The sequence below is a fragment of the Sciurus carolinensis genome, chromosome 5 (genome assembly GCF_902686445.1).
Source record: "Sciurus carolinensis chromosome 5, mSciCar1.2, whole genome shotgun sequence".
NCBI lineage: Eukaryota > Metazoa > Chordata > Mammalia > Rodentia > Sciuridae > Sciurus > Sciurus carolinensis.
The window spans coordinates 101,674,183-101,690,158 of NC_062217.1; the positions used below are offsets into that span (position 1 = coordinate 101,674,183).

General features: G+C 43.8%; 1 long non-coding RNA gene across 1 annotated transcript in view; it reads right to left on the minus strand.

The window, feature by feature from the left end:
* The window catches only part of LOC124985200 (uncharacterized), a 38,517-nt gene that overhangs the window by 17,967 nt on the left and 4,574 nt on the right, over positions 1-15,976 (minus strand). Inside the window, exon 3 of the long non-coding RNA XR_007108821.1 lies at positions 12,350-12,382. This is a non-coding gene — a long non-coding RNA (uncharacterized LOC124985200). The remainder of the gene's footprint in view (positions 1-12,349; positions 12,383-15,976) is intronic.

Consider the following 15,976-nt stretch of genomic DNA (forward strand, 5'->3'; position numbering starts at 1 on the left):
CTCTGGGCTACCTTCTTTCTCACCACACCTCTGCAATAAGTGTCCAGCTAGCAGCCCTGGTGGCTGTCACCTGGAACTCTCAAACTACTATATTCTGTTTTCCATTGAGCAGAGACAGGTTTGGGGTTTTTTGCTTGTTTGTTTGTCTTAAATACAGAAGATCCTGTCAGACCTTGATTAAACTCACCACTAACATTTTGTAGCACTGGATAAAATACAAATTACATGACTTGACCTTCGAGGCTCCTGATCACCTGGCCCTATTTGCTCCCTGCTCTCTCTTGAATCCTCCATCCCAGTCCCCAAATTTAAGTTCCACAAAACCAGAGACCCTGTCTGACTTATTCACTGTTGTATCCCCATTGTTTGGCCCATGTTTGTTACAAAAGAAATGCTTTTAAAAAAAAATGAATGATCCAAATCCATGCAAAAACTAATTATACTGCATTGTACCACTGCTCAGAGGGAATAGATGCTAATAAAAATAAATCACTTTGGCTAAGCTCATTTTAGTCTCTGAAACTAACCTGGGAGCCACTGGGACTCTGAGAAGTGAAGAAGTTTGTATACATGCAAGATGCATCTCTGAGGGCCAAGGTGACCACCACTTCAGCTACACAAGCTGTAGACTGTACAAATCCAAGGGTGCCCTTGACATAGAGGAACTTACCTGAAGTTTCTAGATAGGGCAGTACAGTAAGTAGCCCTGGATCTCCCAAACTCCTCCATCAGGGAAAGTTCCCACTGAGCCCCCTTCTCTTCGCCCTTGGGATCCAGCTGTGTATCTCCAGCCTCTATAGGTTTCAAGAATGCTCAGACCAATAAACCAGAGAATACAACATGATTGTCACTTAGTGTTTAATTAGCTTTTTTGCTGCTGTGACTAAAAGGACCCAACCAGCACAATTACAGTGGAGGAAGAGTTTGAGGGCTCACAGTTTCAGAGGTCTCAATCCATAGACAGCAAGTTCTGTTCCTCAGGGCTCAAGGTGAGGCAGAACATCAAGGCAGAAGAGTATGGCAGAGCGCATAATCAGTAAGTAGACAGAGACTCCACTCTCTGGATACCAAATGTGTACCTCATAACCATGCCCCAATTCCCACCTCCTCCAGCCACACCCTACTACTTCAATTAATCCCACCAGAGATTAATTCATTGATTGCGTTAAGACTCTCACAACCCAATCATTTCTTCTCTACAATTTCCTGCATTGTCTCACATGTAAGCTTTTGAAGGACACCTCACATCCAAACCATACACTTTGGGAGGAAGAAGAATGAAGGGCAGGTAGGAAGGAGACTTTGGTTCTATAAAATGCAGCTGAAGTCCTTCTCTGTTGCTCACTGGTCAAGCACACTTGAGCTCATCATCTTTCTGAGCCTTGAGCTCCCAGACCATAGGGATCTTGGGACATTTTGGCTATACTGGACTGAATGTCTGCATGGCAGGACTGATGGAGAGTTCAAGAAGTACATGCCACTTGGCTGACTCAGTACATGCAAATGCCACCAGCATGAGGATCTGCACTTCATCCAGAGTTGGCACACCCTGGCTCACTCTGATTCACTGGAGTGGCAAGCATGAATGTTACTATTCCTTCTCGCACAGGAGGCTACTGGTGGTTCAAGGAGAATTAGTGACTGCCCATATTCCCACAGTTGCAGAAGGTGAGACAGTCCTACCAATGGGTCCTTCAGATCCCACTGGTTAGTGCTATTGCCTGAGGTCACTGAGGCCTAGGAGATGGACGCTGATCTTCAAGACTCAGCCATACCATCATGGTGGGTCTCCAAGACCAGCTCTCTCTTTTTCCCACCCTATTCCCCACCTGACTTCCAGCCTGCTCTATGGGGTCTGTTCCTGAGCCTAAAATTGGAATGGAAAGGAGGTGGGACTCCTCCTGAAAACAAACTCCCCACCCCATAACTGACCTTGGCTGTCAAGTCAAAGCCTACCACTAAGTCTGAAAACCTGGGACAGTGCTGCTGACAGCCCGATGACAGCCCAGCTGGGAGGGTGGCTATATTTAGCACATGCTTGACCTAAGATGCTATCAACTGGAGACAGAAACACAGCACTGGGGGACAGAGAGAAGTGGTGGAGAGGACCCCCACCCACCCACTCCACCCTGGCTCTGCACCTCCACTTAGCTGCTCCAGGGAAGTGTCCACTTTCCAAACACGTTTTGTTTCCAGTTCTAGGGAGGCGTTATGATTTGCCAAGTACTTTAGGCCTGGGAAAAACAGCCAGCCTAGCAACCTCGTTAGGAGGTAGAAGCTAAAAGCCATGGGCTCTGTTTGCCACAGAAGGAATTTCAGCACAAGGGGGTTAGGCAATGTGGTGGATATGGGTCATGAAACTGGTTTTCCTTTTGCATCTCCAGTGATTACAATGAGGGAGTCTGTGTGCATTGAGTTCTTCTTTGGAAAGGGAACCTAGACTGATCAACAGGATGGATTCAAGTCCTGGACAAGGATGCTCCCACCACTTAGAGTTTTTGAAAGACCAAATGAAACAGAAGATGTAAAGTATACAGCACAATACATGCCATGACTCTTCCTCCCCTTCCTTTAATCTTCCTAATCTTTCCAGGTAGGTGTTTCTCAATTTATCCCCATTCAACAGACAAAGAAACAGAAAACAGTTTTCTGAGATGGGGATTTGCCTGAGGTCTTTGCCTGGGATCTCAGCAATATTTATGTTGCAGACACATCAATATTTCCCACCTCTGGGGTTGACCTGTGCTCAATGGTCTAAAAAAAATCAAGGCTGGGGGCAGGAGAGCTCACATCCCAGAAGTAATCTTACCTCTGCTCTTTGAAGTGTCACGAAATTGGCCTGAGACTGCTCCTGTCAGCAGCCCCGCATGAGGCTGCTGAAAGCACTTTTAGCACCTGATTAAAAAGGAGGCTTTATTTTCCTGAGCAATTATCAGCTGCATCTCATGATCTCATCCCAAAGACAAGGAGCAGGAGTGATGGACGGCTCGCCACCGGATGCTCACCCTGGAAAGCGCTGAGTGGCTAGCCTCACCTGCGTGCAGGATGAGCCAGGCACAACTTGGGTGGAGACAGCCCGAGTTGCTCTGGGGCAAGCAGGATTTGCCATCTGGGGTCAGTTGTGTCCTCCTTTCCTGCTCTGACAGGGGTCTTCAATCTGGGCTGCATCAGCTGAGTCTCAGGCTGTGACCTGACTGCTGAGGGCTTTGACAGTAAAGCAAAGGAAAAAAGGGAACTAGCCTGCTGTGATGTGCACCTGGGGGTGTGTCATCTTTATACTCCCCAAAATCGCTCTGCTTGGGAGGATTTTAGGTTCACAGTATACTAAGACAGAGACCCAGGAGATGACCTCTTGCCCCAAATCATGCCCCAGAGCATAGCAGAGAGGAGACTCAAACTTGGGGTTCTACCCTAGCCAGCACCCTGCATTTCACCCTGTTGCCCCTAAGACCTAGGAGCTGCCTTCCAAGAGAAGATTGGAACCTGTATTCGCCCTGGCTTGATCCCACTGGCTTCACCATCAGCAACTAGGAACTCAGGAAGGTTTCCTTCCCTGGGAGTGACTAAAAAGCCCCCTGCTCCAAACTGCTTGCTGTGAACCTGCTACAGCACCCTGCTTGGCACTCCACCCCTGGCCTCTGGCATAACCAGGAAGGTGTCTGCATACATGAGGCTCCTTTTCCTGTAGCTCATAGCAGCAAGGACTCATAAAATGAAAACACCCAGTGCTGCCAAATATACAATGAAACGAGCAGGTGCACTCAGTGATGGTGTGATGGGAAGCAATTTGGCAGTGTGTATGCATGGAGAGCTTAACAAGGTATATTACTCTGGCTCCCTAATCTCTCATCTGCAAATATTTGTTAAGGCAATAAGTCTGCCTATCTAAAAATAAGCTTTACTTATAAATATCTTCATCATGGCATTTTATAAAGATCCAAATAGCCTTAAAATCCCATAGTATGGTATATTAAGCCATTAAAAATAGTGCTTCAACTTCAAATCAGCATTCTGCAGTGATGCAACTACATCAATGTTAATAGCAGCTCAATTCACAATAGCCAAACTATGGAAACAACCTAGATGCCCTTCAACAGATGAATGGATAAAGAAAATGTGGTATATATACACATTGGAATACGAGTCAGCCTTAAAGAAGAATGAAATTATGACATTTGCAGGTAAACAGATGGATCTGTAGAATATCATGCTAAGCAAAATAAGTCAATCCCAAAAAACCAAAGACTGAATGTTTTCTATGATTTGTGGATGCTAATTCACAATAATGGTGTGAAGGAGGGGTTAGGGGAAAATAGAGGTACTTTGGACAAGGCAGAGGGGTGTGAAGCAAGGGGAGGGCACATGGCAGTAGGAAGAATGTAGAATGAGTTGGGCATTATTACCCTATGTGTGTCTATGATTACATGACCAAAGTGATTCTACATCATGTACAACCATAAGAATGAGAAGTTACACTCCATGTATACATGATGTGTCGAAATGCATTCTACTGTCATGTACAACTAATTAGAACAAATAAAATTTTTTTAAATTGTATTTCAAACGAATCCATGGTAACATGGAAATGCTTTTGTTGTAAGGTTTAGTGATAAAAGAATGTTATTAAATTATCTAAATGGCACAACCATCACTATGTGGAGGGGTAGAAAAAATAAGAGGTAAAATATAAATGAATGTGTGAATTGGCATTCAAATGGCACTTGGGACTGTGGGTAGAGTTTTTATTTATTTTTTATGCATAGAACTTGTTTTTTAAAGTAGTTTCAGATTCCCAGAAAAATAGAGCAGAAGTACAGAGTTTTCCTCATGTACCCCCCATCCCCACATATGCCTAGTCTCCCCATCACCAACATCCCAGGGTAGGGTTTTTCTCCCACTTTCTCCCCATCTTCAAATTGTCTACAGTGAGAAAAATGTATTTTATTTGGGATGAAAGAAGAAAGGGAAGGTGGGAGACAGGGAGAAAGGGAGGGCAGGCAGCAGGGACAACTTGTCCCAGAGTAAAAACCTGGGTGGCTTCAACACTTCAGCTTTTTGATACATGGTTTTATTTTAGCACCCGGAATTCCTCACCACCTTAAGTTTGTGACCTCATTTACCTGTCTACACATATTCTCTTAAGGAGGGGAGACCATTTCAATGCTTTCTCAACACCCCAATCCTCGTGAAATCCCCCAATTCAAACCAGCTTCCACAAGAAGCCCCTCAGCAGACCATCTCCATCTCCTGCTGCTGCAACCCCAGAGAGACTGGCTTTGCCTCAGTGAGCAGTCCTGGGAGTCCCTGCATGGGAACAATCTGATCTGCAGATCAGCCATCCACCAGCAGGGGGCAGAATGTTGTGCCTGGGCGGGGTCCCAGCCTATGCCTCCACATCTCAGGGGCCCTGGTGCCCAGTGTCAGAGGGGTTCAGGAACACTGGCTGGGTGAGCCAGTGTGACCATAGGCCTGTTGTCAGCACTCTGGAGCTTTAAATTAAGAAATGGGCTTTTGGAACAGTGATACATCTCTCCACAGGAAAGAGTCAATGTCCACCCACTTTTGGTCTTTTAGAAGACTTCCTAAGGGCCAGTCCCACCCAACAGTGCTACAGAGGAGAAAGGCCAGGATTGGGGCTTGCCTTCCTTTCACCAGGTAACCTGAGAGCAAGCCTTTTCCTCTGGGGGTCTCAGCTTTCCCAGAAATAGAATGGCAAAGTGGGATGACCTAGCTGAACCTGGTGCTGTTCTATTCTATGATCCTTGAATATATAAGGACCTCAATATCACAGCACTTCAAAAAATATGAGACATTTCTGTCATGACACCTACAAAGAATTCAGGGAATAAGCCTCAGAAAATTAGCCCCCCGAAAGCATAAATCAACTTCTTGTCTTTTTGCTGAGATGACAATGCAAAGTATGAGTCACAAACCTGTCTATACAACACACATGCACACACACACACACACAACCAAGGACATGCTACACACATACACACTTTGAATCATGTAGACACACATCCTCAGTCACACATGTACCCACACCTACTCTCAGCCACGCACATGCACACACACAATCTCACACACTCACACATTCACAGGTGCACACACACATCTGTACACATTCCTACCACCCCAAAAGTATAAATGCACGTGGACAGTTGTTAGAGAGAGAGAGAGAGAGAGAGAGAGAGAGAGAGAGAGATGAAGCTTAAGTCTGAATTGAAAAAAATGGTCCTAGAAAAATGAAGGCAGAAAGTTCTGGATTTAAAATAGATCAAACAATGGATAATCTGGGACTTTCTGGGGAGGTAAAACTTGAGAGGTGGTGATGACTTAGCCCAGTGCACTTACTGGAAGCAAAGAAGCTCCCTGGGACCACTTCCTGTTGCTAAGACTATCTGCCTAGATCCAAAATGGCAGGCTCTACAAAAGGAAGCCTTCATCAAGGACCACAGATAGTATGGTCTGAACTGCTTTCTACTAAGTGCTACCTCAGATTAAGTAGGGAACTAAGGGTTTAACATACATTGTCTTTAATCCACTCAAAAAGGCCAGGTCAGTGGGTTAGACAAAGGGGAATGAAGGGAAGGGAGAGGGAATGGGAATAGGAAAGACTGCGGGATGAATCAGACATAACTTCACCATGTTCTCATATGAATACGTGACCAGTGTAGCTCCACATCATGTTCAGTCACAAGAGTGGAAAGTTGTGCTCCATGCATATATAATATGTTAAAATATATTCTACTGTCATGTACAACTAAAAAGAGTAAATAAACTTTTTTTATAAAGGAGGGGAAGAAGGGAAAGGAGGGGGACAGGAATCAGAAAGACAGTGGGATGATTCTCATATAACTTTCCTGTGTACATATATGGATACACCACAGAGAATCTCCACATCATGTACAACCACAAGACTTGGATCCTACTTAGAATAAAATATATTCCATGTCTGTATAAATATGTAAAATATACTCTGCTCTCAATGTATAACTAAAAAGAAGAAATCAAAAATAATTTCAATGCCAGGTCAAAAGAATTATGCCCACTCTATAGATGAGACAACCAAGGCAGAGCTTGGGTAAAGAGCTTGCCCACACAGCTAGTAAAAGGCCAAGGTGAAATTTGAAGGCAGATGAGAGACTTCTCTTGCCTCTGACTGGCTGGTCTGCTGTCATCGGGTTGGTGGGGTGTGGGGGGCGGCCAGCATTCCTCAGAGGAGGTAGAACACACTCCCTGAGGTCACTGCTCTGCTTTAAGTCTTGCTGTCTTTCAAGCCCAGCCACTCTGGAGGTTTCTTTTCCGCTCTGGGCTGACCCGGCAGCAATAGCTATTAAAATAGTTCTCAAGGGTGTGGCCTGGGTTTAGTGTTTTTATGTTGCTCCAAATTAAAACTATGGTCACTGGCAGTCCAGTTTTCTCATGGACGTTGTTCTCCTGGATGCCCTCGGTACTGGTGACATCAGATCTATGTCTAACTCGCCTCGTTATGCAATCCTTTTTCTTAAAGAGTTCTTCCTCTTCAACCTAATGGAAAATTCTAGACCCCAAAGGGTGGAATTTTTGTTTGGGGTGAGAAGTAACCATTATTCATGTGACTATTGCCCAAATTTACTCTAACTTGGTGAAAGTCCTCTCTGTTTGACATCTATCTCATTGCTCTCATTCTTGGCTTTCTGCATCCCTTGCAGTGAAGTTGGAATCAGGGCTGATTCCTGAACACCCTTAGCTCCAGGTCCTTATTTTTACCTACCCCTGCATTCACTGGGAAAGGAGTTCATGAGGGTTCTGGATCCTGAGTCTGGATCCTTGCTCACTGTCTGACTCTGGGCAGTTTGTGCTGTTCTTCTAGGCCTCAGTTTCCCCACCAATGCAACATAAGGGCTTAAAATGCTTTGTTGCAACCAGTGATTGTAGGAGAATCCCCTGCAGAGTTTGTCAGAACAGAACTTTTTGGATGTACTTCCAGTGTCTCTAATATTGGAGAGCCTGAGAATCTGCATTTCTAAATAGCTCTAAGCTGGAGTGTGAGGATTCTCACTTTAAATGAAACAAATCGTTACGTGTGGATGCTTCTTTAGAAACTATTTTTGAAAAGATGCTCAATATCACTAACATTAGGGAAATGCAAATCAAAATCACAATGAAGTATTACCTCACACACATTAGGATGGCTACTCTCAAAAAAAAAATCTAAAAAGTGGAAAATAACGAGCGTTGGCAGGAATGGAGATAACTGGAACTCTCGTGAACTATTGGTGGGACTGTAAAACAGTGCAGCTGCTATGGAAAATAATTTGGCAGTTACTCAAAAAGTTGAACATACAATTACCATGATCTAGCAATTACACTGCTGGAGATGTGTGTGTGTGTGTATATATATATAAATATATATAAAGAAAGGAGGCACTCAAAATCAAAACTGCACTGATATTTCACCTCACACCAGTCAGAATGGCAGTCACTAAAAATACAAATAATAAATTCTGGAGCGGATGTGGAGAAAAAGGAACACTTTCACACTGTCTATAAATTAGTACAAACACTATGGAAATCAGTATGGAGGCTCCTCCAAAGACTAGGCATGGAACCACCATATGCCCCAGCTATACCACGCCTCAGTTTTTACCCTGAAGAATTAAAGTCATCTTAGTACAGTGATAGATACATGCATACCCATGTTTATAGCAGCACAATTCAAATTATGGCCAAATTATGGAACCAGCCTAGGTGCCCATCAATGGACGAATGGATAAAGAAAATGTGTTATATGTACACGTTGGAGTTTTATTCATCCAGAAAGAAAAATGAAATTATGGCATGTGCAGGAATATGGATAGAAATAGAGAACATTTGTAAAGTGAAATAAGTCAGTCTCAGAAGGTCAAGGGTGTATGTTTTCTCTCATGTGCAAAAGCTAGAGAAGAAAAAGGAAAACAAAGGTGGGGATGGACCTCAAGAAATCAAAGGGAGATCAGTAGAGGAAAGGGACATAGGGAGTGAGAAGTGGGGGGAAATGGAGGGAGAACTGGGGAGTGATATTGATCAAATTATATTGTTATATTGTGTGTATGTACGAATATGTAACAACAAATCCCATCAATATGTGCAACTATAATGCACTAATAAAAAGGTGGGAAAAAAGAAAGCAGGCTCTCAGATGTGTATGGCAGTATTACTTTCTGTCACCAAAGTGACCCATCAAAGATGAATGGAAAAACAAACTTTAGCAGATACATACAATACCTTGCCTTAAAAAAGGAAAGAAATTCTAACACATGCTATGGCATGAACAAACCTTGAAAACATTACACAAAGTGAAATAAGCCAGTTACAAGAGACAAATTCTGCATGATTCCACTTTATATGATGTGCCTAGAGGAGTCAAATTTGTAGAGATAGAAGGGAGGATGATAGTAACCAGGTGCTGGTGGGACAAAGAGCAGCGGTGGTTACTGTTTAATGGGTACAGAGTTCAGTTTTGCAAGATAATGAAGTTCTGAAGATTGGTTTCACAACAATGTGGATGTACCTGGATTGTGCACTAAAGAATGGTTAAGATAAAAATTTTATGTTACGCATACCTTACTGCAACTTAAAAAGAAAATCACAATATTAAAAAAACTCCTTGACATCTGTGGAAATGATTAGGGTCCATTTCATGATTAAGTGAATTTTGTCTGAACCAAATGTTTGAGTCAGGGCTAATGCCAAGGGAAGCACAGCGTGTAGGTACCAGTTTTCAAAACATCTCCTTCCAAAGGCAACAGAGTACCCAAGGAACATTCTACTCTCTCCCCAAATGCAGAACTCATCTGCTAGAGGACAACTGTAAGCAAAGGACGATTATCAGAGTGGGCTACTTCTATGAGAGACCACAGCACTTCTCTGTCAATGCAACGCACTCCTTAGCCATTCTTCCTTCCTTCCTTGACTTTGTCATTCATTCATATCCTTTTCACTCTACAAACAGTCCCCAGGCCCTGGGCCACACAGAGGCAGAAGGAGCAGGGTGCAGGCCATGGCCTGAGGAGCTCACCTAGCAGGTCCTTTTCAGGAGAAGTGGCCCAGGGAGGGGGAAGAAGCAAGAACATAAGAAGAGAGAGCCAGGGAAGAAGAGAGCACACAGAACTCACAGAATAACTCGGAGCAACTGGAGAAGGAGGTAGTACTGGAAAGAGATCACTTTGGGCCTGGTACTGGGAGCTGATTTTGGTAAGTCTTATGCTGTGTCTGGTTCCCCGCTGCAGCCCTGGTTCCTAGAGTGGTAGGGACCCAACAAATGCTGGCTTGCGACAGAGTGGGCTACTCAGGAGAGGTACAAAAGAGCAGCTCCATCTCAGCCTATGGGATGAATTTTTAGTAGAGACCTTTGCCCACCCCACTTCTGGATTCTGGAAAGCCTTGATCCTCATCCACAGCCACTTTTGGTAACAGCCCCTTCACATGCCTATGTCTCTTCTAAGCTAGCGATGGATAGTTTTCATTTCATTCCAATTGAACTGTGAAACTAAACCAGGCCCAATTTCTGATCAGCTTCATTTCTCAAGCTTGCTCAGGGAAGGAAAAATCCATTAAACTCCCCCCTGTTCCCCTATAGAGGCACGGAGCTCCCCATGGCAGTGAGATGGGAGCTCTTAAGGGTATAGACTCATTTTATGTGGATCAGTGGCTGGCTTATTGTAGGTGCTTAATAAATATTCAATCATAACAATCTTAATTACTGGATTACATCATGTCTGTCTTACGGTAGGATATAAATAAATAATGCCATAATAATAATGAGGCTCTTACGGAGGGCTCTCAGTTTGAGTTCCCACTACTATGCAGGCGGTTTTAATAAATTTGGGTGGATTTCATATTTCATGAAGATTTATCTGCTCACAGCAGGTAAACGTTTCTGAAGAGAAGAGTTATTTCGTATTAATGTGAACAGAACACTTCCTTGTTTCCCGTTTTATGTCCTCCTGAGGTTTAATTCAACTCAACTCAATATGGCACCCAGCTCTCTGAGGGTTGGGGGGTGTCCTTAGGCAGATTTGAGGAGAGTGATGGAGCTCCGTGTTATGGGGTCCTAACAGTTCAGCTGAGTCAAGGTGATATGGTGAGGCAAACTGTCTTTATTGTGATCCAACAAGATGTCTCCTACACAGCCCAAGCCATGCTCCGCCCAGACCCAAACTGCAGAAGCAAAAGCCTTCCTGCCAGGGGGGTCTGTATGTGAGGGAAAGTAGCAAGGAGCCAGCAACAGGGACAAACCCTGCTCTCGCCCCTGCCCCTTCATGGGAATGCCACCCAGAGGAGCCCAACCTCCCATTACAAAGAGCCAGAGATACAACTGTTCCCACAAAAATCTCTCAATTTCTAACTACTACTAATCAATCCAATTTTTTTAAAAAACCGGGGTCATGCTAGGCAGCATCAGAGCTGAGAGCCAGAGTTATACAAAGCAAAAGCAAGTGCTGGGAAGCTCAGGGAAGGGAAAAGATTGAGAGAGTGCTGGCCTAGGAGTTGGGTCCCCAAGGTCTGGAACAAGTACTGTTATCCACTGGACTCCCCATGTGACTCCAAGATCCTGGTCCCTTGCTGCAGTGTGGAGGGTGACAGGGTTATGGGGCATTCCTGAGGAAGAGTGAGAGGAAGCCCTCTGCAGTCCAACCAGCCCTGTACCCCACTTGAAAGTCTCACACCTTCCTGAATACTGACCTCTGGAAACCTCTGGAAGCCTCTGGAAGGTTCTGGAAGCAGAGATAGTTTTGGAGAGTTTGGAGCTGAATACCAAATATCAATCCCAGAAGGGAAATGGTGACCTGCAAAGCCACTTACCCTGTGGGCCCATAGTCTGCCTCTGCCTGACCTCACACAGTGCCTGAGCCAGGCTGAGTCCCGCTGTGGGTATCTGCTTCCCACTCTGCTCTGACTGGGATGAGAGAATGAGGAGGAACCTCCTCTGGTGGAGCCAAGGTATGTGGGGGTGGGGGCAGACTTCACATCCCCACATCACCACCGGAAGCCGAGCAACCCTGATGGGAAAGATAAATGCACCAGGCTGCCTGTCCACAGACGTGATCAGCCCTGCCTCCCTCCCAGGGCCAAGGTGCCTTCTAAAGCAAAGACAATGACCACAGGAACCCTTGGACCTGCAAGTCTCCAAGAAGCAGTTCTTAGCTCTTGCACAATCACCAGCACTGGCCCCTGGTGAGTGACCCTTGATCAGCTCTTCAGAGAAAGTAGACAGCTCAGGGCTCGCTGGAAACATGCCACCTGCACTAGGGTATTTATAGCCCGAAGGCACTGCACCTCCTTTCCAGGGACCTTTGCGTCATAGGTGGGATTAGCCACTCACCTTTGCATGACTCCAGCAGGAAAAACCAGGGAGCTACGTGGGGTGGGAGAAAAGAAAGTGTCTTGTCAATAATAGGACCAGTTTCTCTTCACCCTGCTGCAAGTCAGCTCAATGAAAATACATTACAAAGTGGTATCTCTTAGTTTTAGGTTCTTTTCTTTATCTAATATTTGGCAATTTAAGTACTTGAGAGATTTTTATATTTAAGTGCATTTTGCATTTTTTACATGTATAGACATGGTTTTATATTACTGTGTGAAATTGATTTTTACTTGGTTATATAATAATTCACCCTAACCATGTTCTCCTATTTTAATTTTTTAATTTGTAAGGGCTGCCTTAGGAAACCAAACTCTCAGGTTGGACGTTTAATTGTTTCTCTTGTTTCATGTACTTGCCAATATTGGTAGAGATGTTGGCTTCCCCGAAGCCACTTTATATCAAATAACCCTAAGTGAGGTTACCAGACAGACTGGAGTCTGAGGGACTGGCCAGGCAGGCCCAGGTGCCACCTCCTCTGCCACATGGCTAGAGGGACAGTCCCAGATCTCGCCCAGTCTCAGACCTGCCCAAGTTCTCTGACTCTGGCTGCGTCTCCTTCCTGGGAGCTCTCCCACCTCCCTGTCAGCTCCTTCTAATCCTCTTTCCATCATCTTCAAGTCAGGGAATTTTCCATTTTTGTAAAGGGGCATTTCAAATAAAGTTAATACGAAAGTTCAGAAGGTGGTATAATGACGACTCAATTTCAAAAATCTTGATTCTATGCCTCAACCCATTTCCTCATACATCATATCACTTTGAAGTAAATCCCAGGTTGCATAGTATTTCATTTATAAATGTTAGTGTAAGTTCCCTAAGTACTAAAGCCTCTTTTTCAACTTAATGCTACTATCACACCTAAAAAACACCAGTAATTCCTTAATATAATCAAATCCCCAAGCAATGTGCATAGTTTCCTAGTTGACTTTTAACTGTTTGCTGGGATCAGGATGCAGAGGGTCAGCTTCCTTCTGGCATCTTTTAATCAATAGCTCCCACCTGCCTTGTTTTCAATAATTTCTTTGTTAAAGAAATTGGCCTCTTGTCCTGTAGTTTGCCACTGGGTTTTCCAGTTTTGCTGAATTTAGCTGATAGCTCCCAGGTGGTGTCATTTAACAGTTTTTCTCTATACCCATTGTTCTTGTAATCTGGTGGTTAAATCCAGGCTTAGAAACTTGTTCTGATTGAGGTTTATTGTTCTAGCAAGAGTGTATCCTGTGTGTTTTCACAGGCAGCCATAGACCATCACTGTCTTGAGCCATGGTTTCATTGGGGTTCGGGATTGAAAAATTATAATATTCTAGTTCTACAACTCCTTTTTTATTTATTAGGGAAACTTTTGTCTATCACTTGGTGCGTAGGACTATTCAATACAGTTTATACGGGAGGGTCAGGCCAAGTCTCCCACCTCATCCCACTTCTCAGAAGAATGAACCTGTGCCAGGCTTGGTGGTGGACGCCTGTAACAGTGGTTCGGTAGGCTAAGGCAGAAGAATTGCAAGTTCAAAGCCAGCCTCAGAAATTTAGTAAGTTCCTAAAGCAATTCAGCAAGACCCTGTCCCTAAATAAAATATTAAAAAGGACTAGGGATGTGCCTCACTCCTTAAGCACCACTGGGTTCAAACTCTGATACCAAAAAAAATAAAAAATAAAAAATTTCAAAAAAGAAGAATGAACCTGCTCCCTCTCTCTGCCAAAGGACCACAGAGCACTGTGTGAGCTGCTATTTTGTTGAGTTTTCTTTTCTCAGTGTCATTATGAACTCATGGGTTGAAACCTATTTAATTTTCTTTTTATTCTTTGCCATTTTTATTCTTACTGATCAACATCTTCCCCTAGTGGAAGACTCTTCAAGTCGGCACCTTAGCTTTTTTAATAAGGTCCTGGGAAGGTTTTAATAGCTACTGCCTTTCTGGTATGATAAGGTTTTCCAGACTTTTCTTTTGTATTTTCTGTTCTTTTTAACAAGAAATAGTGATTAGAGACAAAAATGTAGGTTCAAGCATTATGGATTGCTATTCTGTCACAGAAAACATTTTCCTTTTATAAGAGAACATACTTCTCTTTTTAACAGAAAGTAATTACAAGCTGAAATTAATATTCCAGTAAGGGAACACAAGGCTTTACTTAAACATTTTGATGTTATAATTTGCATTTCCTTTCTCTAACACCAAAAGGGAAAAAAAATCTTTCACTCTAATGACATTAACATGCCTGTTAATTTGTTTTATCTGTCTACCTACATAGATTTCTGCAAACAATCTAAGATTTTATTTTACATTTAATTTTGTTTTGAGGTATATCCCCATTATGGATGTTAAATCAAATTGCTGTATTTAAAAAACCATTTATGTTATTCCCCTGTTTGAAATTGTGCCACCTACCCATTAAGCTCATTCATTTCATTTTGTTGAAACAAACTGCTCCTCAATTTTTAGGAACTGCCTTTTTCTTTTAAAAAATTATTTAATTGAGATTTAAAATTTTAGATATTTGCATGGATCCAAGACAAATCTATCCCCCCCAAAAAAAATAGATTCAGAGAAATCTAACTTCTATCCCTATCCCACTACCCTGTTTCCTTTCCCTTAGGTAAATATTTTTTGTTGTTGTATATGCTATTGTTTTCTGGTGGACAGATCTCTTGCTGTCCACCACCTCAGAGATGTAGTGTAGAAAAAGATTTACAGATGAGAAGGCCCCTGGGAGTACCAATCCATAGTTAAGAGCAGAGTATTTGTTGCGTCAAATTGAGCAGCAACTCCAGTAAATAATCTGTAGCAAAAGTGGAAGGGAGCTCCAGCCCAGTTCACCTGGTGGACCCTGCTCTTCCCTCTCCAAGGGTGGTCCCCAGAAGAGTGGCCTCAGTTTCACCTGAGGACTTGTTAGAAGTCTGCATGTTCGGGCCCCATCAAGGATCCACTGAAACAGAAACTCAGGCAGGGCCCCAACAATCAGTGTTCTCTATTCTGGGAGATTTGAGGACCCCTGCTCTGAGACAAGCCAACGCTGAGAGCCTGTGTCAGGGAGAGAGGCAAGGCAGTAAGGAGGACTCAATGTGGGGAAGTGCCCCGCTACTCCCTCACTAGCACATTAGGTACAGGCAAGAACAAGACAAGCAAGGTAAAAGTCCTCCTGGCACTGCATTATGGGGCAAGACTTCTAGTGACACAACATAAACCTATGCACAAAGAAGCAAGATGGTTTCTGTGAGTGATCAGTTCCACAAAGGATGGAAACAGGGTGGCTAGATGGGATAGTCAGGGAAGTTCTTTCTGATAAGGTAACACTTGATCTGAGGTTTTAATGGCAAGTAGGAAGTAGGCATGTAATGATCAGCAGGTGCAAAGGCCCTGGGGCAGGATGGAGCTGCATACATGAGGCGGGCCCTTGGGCCATCTCTAACATTAAAATAATCCTGCTACCCCTGCACCAGAAATGTGTGTGGGACAATTAGCAGCCTTCCTTTCCCCACTGCTACACATGGAAGGGAGCAGGCAATGCCCGGTACACAGAAGTGAGTTTCACACTCCAGTCCCCATCCCCTGCAGCCAGGTGCTCTAGGTGATCCCTGAGACCTGTCCATAC